The sequence below is a fragment of the Alexandromys fortis genome, unplaced genomic scaffold, assembly GCF_014885135.2.
Source record: "Alexandromys fortis isolate MF-2015 unplaced genomic scaffold, M_Fortis_MF-2015_v1.1 scaffold_10, whole genome shotgun sequence".
In the NCBI taxonomy this organism is placed as follows: domain Eukaryota; kingdom Metazoa; phylum Chordata; class Mammalia; order Rodentia; family Cricetidae; genus Alexandromys; species Alexandromys fortis.
In genome coordinates, this window is record NW_026067895.1 from 17866871 (window position 1) to 17873066 (window position 6196).

Consider the following 6196-nt stretch of genomic DNA (forward strand, 5'->3'; position numbering starts at 1 on the left):
ATGAACCGTGGGAGCATGTCCTCACAAGTGAAGTCAAAGAGTCTACAGCCATCCTTGTACCTGCTTCACACAGGGGCTTCACTGTGAGAATAGGAAAACAGAGCAAGTCACTATTGAGACTCTGGTCAGGAGTGGGCTTGTAGAACACTAATGTGAAAATCACCTTCAGATATTCTGGCTTGTTTACTTATTTATGATATTGACACATAAGGAGGCAATTTATGCTTCATTAATTCAACAAGCTCTTGTGTGTTCCCTTTCCTGGGAAGAAGTATTTCATGAAGGTGGGACGGATACATATACAGGTTTCATAGGTTTCTCCCTCCGCTTGGAGCAGTAAGAAGTTCAGCATTAGAAGTAAAAAGAAAAAGCTCTGAGGAAAGGCATTTGAGTATGACATTTTTAATCAAAATTCCAGTTCACATTGCGTAAATCTGATGGTGGTTCTGCTCTGATGAAACCATTCTGTTGTGCTTCTTGTTAATGAGGCACATGTGAACAAGCCTCGCCTCCCAGCCAGTTCCCTCCCCAGTAAACTGATAGTTAAGAAACTTAGCTAAATCCTTCTCAGTTCAGTAAAAGACATAGTATGATTTGTTTACCAGCTCCCCTCTCTCTTTCTCTCTCTTTCACACACACACACACACACACACACACACCCCAATATAGATACAGAGATTATATATTAAAGATTCTATGTATAAGTTATGAGCACCAGTGAATCCTAAATAAGCAGAACAGACAGATAGCTAGAAATTTAGACAGAATTTCTCTGTTACATTTTTAAAGCAGAAGTCTTTCTTCTCTGACAACCCTGCCTATGTTCTAAAGGCCTCAAGCAACTGAGCTCAGCCCACCCACCTTACTGCAGCGATCTCTCCTCATAGCCAGCTGATGGTAATAGTTGCATCTTCAAAATACATCCCTGTGTCTTACTAATGGTTGACCAAAGAACTGGCATCCTAGCCCAGGCAGCAAGATGGCACTACCACAACCTGCCAAGCAGCCAAAAGTCTCTGTGTGACCTAACTAACACACTGGGTGAAACGGTTGCATGGTTTTTAGTGCTAGTTCCAAAGTCAATAAAATCACAGAGGTTCACTATCAAAAATGAAACAGACCAAGTTAGCCAAGAGTAGAAACAACTGCTTTTATTGTTTGCAGAGATGCTGCTAAAAATTCCACTGATCCTTGGGGGACTGTTGCGTGATATTTACCCAAAATAGAATAATCCCAGCACTCGGGAGGCAGAGGCAGGCGGATCTCTGTGAGTTCGAGACCAGCCTGGTCTACAGAGCTAGTTCCAGGACAGGCTCCAAAGCCACAGAGAAACCCTGTCTCAAAAAACCAAAAAAAAAAAAAAAAAAAAAAAGAAATACTGAAAACTAGCCAACTCAACCCCGTAGGCAGAGACTGCTCGTTCGTTTCCCCACTGCCCAGATGCAAATAATCACACAGTAACTATATTAATTGCAACATTGTTTGGTTAATAATTTATGTATATTTCTAGCTAACTCCTCTTACATCTTAAATTAACCCATTTCTATTAATCTGTGAATGACAACAAGACTGTGGCTTACCGGTAAGGTGTCTGGCATTTTTCTCCTTGGCAGCTACATGGCCTCTCTTTGACTCCACCTACTCTCTCTATATATATATGTGTTTAGATTTTCTGCCAACTTTGCTCTTCTAAGTCATTGGCCAAAGCAGCTTCTTTATTAATCAATGGTAATAAAACATATTCATAGCATACAGAGGGAATCCCATATCACAACCCAATAAACAGTAGTTTATTGCTATCAACAAGGTAGCCTGGATACTCATAAAGATGTTCAATTATCACAGCATGTTGGCTCCCTCAGTAACTTGAGAAAATTTGATGTGGGAGTGTCATATATCAATCTGTTGATTTCATTGGTTAAGTTATAATAAACCAGCTGCTTGGCCTCAGGCTTGGAACATAGATGGGAGGAGTAAACAGAATAGAATTCTGGGCGGAAGAGGAAGTGAGGTCAGACTCTGCTCTGCTCCCAGAGCTCAGCTCTCCCGGGTAGACGCCATAGCTCTGCTCTCTGAGGCACACGCGATGAAGATGGATGTAGGCTAGAATCTTCCCGGTAAGCGCACCTTGGGGTGCTTACACACATTATTAGAAATGGGCTAGTCCAGGTGCGAGAATTAGCCTGTAAGGGCTAGAGTTCATGGGCCAAGCAGTTCTTTAAATGAATACAGTTTGTGTGTTGTTATTTCGGGCGTGAGCTAGCCAAGCGGCTGGGGTGTTGGGGACGCAACCCCGCCGCTTCTTATTTCAACAAAAATTATAGAGAAATAAGTGGACTTTGAATTAAGCAGAAAGGAAAGGCACGTAAAGGGAAGATTTGAAAAGGGGAGAAGCATGAATGGAGAAATAAAGGGGTGGTGGAGAATTGAGAAGGGAAGAAGGAGGGAAGATAAGAATTGAAGGCTGCTATGAAAGCAGGGGGCAGGGTGGGGGCCAGGGCAGAAAACAGTTGAGGCCTTTTTGAGGTTATGCTTGGCAAAAGCAGGACAACTTCTACTCCCCTCTATTCTCTTTCTCTACTGAAACTCTGTCGTCATGGCCACAGTACAGATGCAGAAAACAATTTCCAGTAGTGCACAGGTTCAGCGTGGGTGACAAAGTGCAGAACGCAGGTGGGACCAAGCGTCTTCAGAACCCCTCCTCTGGAGGTCTGAAGTCCCACAGCACTGACATGTTTTAAAAAGCAGTACCCTCAGTACTGCTGACATTTGAGGCTGGATGGTTACTTGCTGAGGGTAGACTGCATGTGTCAGAATGTTTAGCAGCAATTCTGGCCATGACCTCATGGTGCTACTATGTGGTGATAGCTATTCAGATCACAGAAGACCAGGAGGCTGACAGGAAGACAGGAAGTGGGCAGGAATAACATACTCCTGTGACCTATTTCCTCAAGGACCCATACCTAGTCTTGTATTTTCTCCAGCTAGTCCCCACAAAGTTTCCAGAACTTTCCAGGGTAGTATCACCAAATGGAGACAAAGAGTTCAAAACATGATGTTCTGGGCAAATCTTCAGATTCAAACACGCCATTCTCGAAGTTCTTACTAATAAGTATTCTGTTTTTGCCGTGTCCAATTCTCACATCTTAAATTTAGTTGTACTTAGTTGTAAATAATAAATGGATTATTATAATTTTAAAAAATTTGATGTACAGTTTTATGGTGGCTGGTTCCCTGTAGATATTTTTAATCCCGATTAATTACTTAAAACCAGTAAGACAAGTGGTTGTGAGTATGAATCTAGTTTAATATTCCAGTATCCAACATCATTAAGAGACTTCTGCTGCCGCTTGTGTATCAAGGACAAGAACTATCCAATCCCTGTCACAGCATGTACCCACACATGCACACATGCACAGCACATGCAGCATTCACAAATGCACATGTGTCCACATTCACACAAGTACACTCGTAAACACGTACACAGACACACATTATCCATTGAGATATTGCTGGAAGATGCTACAATTAAATGGCAAAAATAAACGCCCTCGGGGCTTTTCTTAATGTCAAGAGCCTTTCGTTATGGACAGGCTTCTGAACAGTACGTAATGAGAAGATCTCAAGTCTTCCTGAAAAGAACAGTGGTTTTCTCCTGGGATACATTTGACTTTCACGTCAGTCAGTTACACATTGTGGCATCCATTTCTCCTGCACCGAACCTTGTCAAACTAACAGACAACCCCATTCCTGACTCCGATCTCCCCCTGCCTTTACAGTGTGTCTGTGCTTCCCAGGCCCATGAAGCCACACCAGCTGTTACTTTCCCCCTCGGTCCTGATCACTTTCTGTGATTTGTCATACGCCACGTCACAGCAAGCCAGAGCTGAATAAGAAATAGAAAGAGAAACCAGCCAGTGCTGGTGCATGCCTTTAATCCCAGCACTTGGGAGGCAGAGGCAGGAGATCTGTCTCTGTGAGTTTAAGGCGAGCCAGGTCTACAGAGTGAGTTCCAGGACAGCCAGGACAATACAAAGAAACCCTGCTTCAAAAAGAAAGAAAGAAAGAAAGAAAGAAAGAAAGAAAGAAAGAAAGAAAGAAAGAAAGAAAGAAAGAAAGAAAGAAAGAAAGAAAGAAAGAAAGAAAGGAAGGAAGGAAGGAAGGAAGGAAGGAAGGAAGGAAAGAAAGAAAGAAAGAAAGAAAGAAAGAAAGAAAGAAAGAAAGAAAGAAAGAAAGAGAAGTTCATCATAACTAAAAGACTATTTAGTTAGATAATTGATTTTAAATGGAAGTAATCAAAGGAACCATGTGTGATGAAATCAGCAGGCCATGCTGAGCTGGCCCCTCCCTTCTCTAGCCCTGAGAAAGTCTCCCTGTCTCTAGTTGGACCCTCACAGAAAAGCTGCCCCCTTCCCTCCAGCCCCCCACTCCCACCCTACACTCTGGAGAGATGGCCCCACCCAAAACCGCTGTGGAGAGAACTGACCTTGAAGGCAAGGGCTTAGGGCAGCTGGCTCCACCCCCTTGCCTGAGGGGGCTGGTCCCAGTGGCCTGGACTGACCAATTCAGCTACCACCCAGGCACCCAGCAGAACCTTGAGTTTGCCTGCCCCAATATCTACCCCATCTAAATCTGCTGGAGCTCATAAACAGACCGGTCCTGTGGGAAAAAAAAAAAAAAAAAAAACCCACAGGATCTCCACGACTGGCTTGCAGACAAGGGATATCCCAGAGGAGTTTCGGTGAGGATTCAATGATGATGGTGTATTAGAAGCCAGAAGCCTTGACCCCGACTCCTTGCAAAGAACATTTTCTGGGAAAACTGATTGGACAAAGGGGTATACAATGTGATACGCCTCTCCTAATGTCACTAGGGTGATTGAAGAGGTGTTGGAGAGGCGAGGCAGGAAAGATGGAGAAACGAAGAGGTTCTTTTGGCTTGGTTTTGCTCTTGTTTTTGTTGTTTGCTTTGTTCTGTTTTGATTTGATTTTTAAAATTTCATTTTGGGGGCTCTGCAGAGGGGAGGGGAGGATATGGGTGCACTAGGAGGTGAGTAGAATTAGGATGCATGGGGTGAAATTCCCAAAAAATCAATAAAGAAATTATGTTTTAAAAAATAATAAAAAGGAGGTAATTGTTCAACTCTCTGTGTGGTAAAGAAAGATGAATACAATCTTTCATTTTCTTTTCTCTATTTTTAAACTTCCATTCCAGAGTTTTATTATATACATTTACTCTAATAATAGGTCATAATACTGTTTCTAAGAATCTGTGTTAACAGAACATCCCTTCCTTGTGGACCTAGGTAGGAGGAGTAATGGTTCCCAAAGGAAGAAAGAGCACATGCTAGGATTCAGAACAAGGTGGGATTTGGAGTTTTAACATCTATTGCAAAGGAGAGAGATGTTTTCACAGATTCATAAAACATTATTTTGAGAGGAGAGTACCACTCAGCTGTCATAGGGTTTCCTGGCATACTTGAACCCAGTGTACATTAGCCACAGTTCGAATTGAGTGTAAATTCATTGTAGAGGTTCTCATCAGTTTCCCCTGCAGCTGTTTCTGGGGAAGAGCTGACAGTGTTGAAGGGTATGTGGGATGACAGATCTCAGTGGTAATCTGGAGATGCTTTGGCTAAAGGAACTGGGAACTGTTAGTGCAGCCATTTTCCAAAACAGAATGCTTCTTTCTGAGACAGCAAAACTTATAAATAGAACTGCCATAGAGTTCACCTATCCCTATTGCTTGCCATTTCTAAAGGAAATGAAATCAGTATACCATAGAGATATCTGTATCCCATGTTTATTATAGCATCATTCAGAACATGTGGAATCAACTATGCTGGTTGACAGATGAAAGGATAAAAATGTAGCACATTCTATATGCAATGGAATATTATCCATCTATAAAAAATAGGGTTCCCATAATTTGTGTCAAGTGGAACTGAAGGATATTATGTTAGATTAAATAAGCCAGGCCTAGAAAAAGGAATAACATATATTTTTACCCACGTGAAAGGTGAAATTATTCATTCATTTCATACATTGGTCCTAGAAACTAGGATGGAAGAAGAGAAGTTCAAATCACAGGCACTAATGCAGTTATAAAGGGTGAATATATTTTAGGGTTGTATAACACAATATAGTGACCCCACCGAAGAAAAATTTTATTAAATATTCTATTTTTTTTTTTTTTT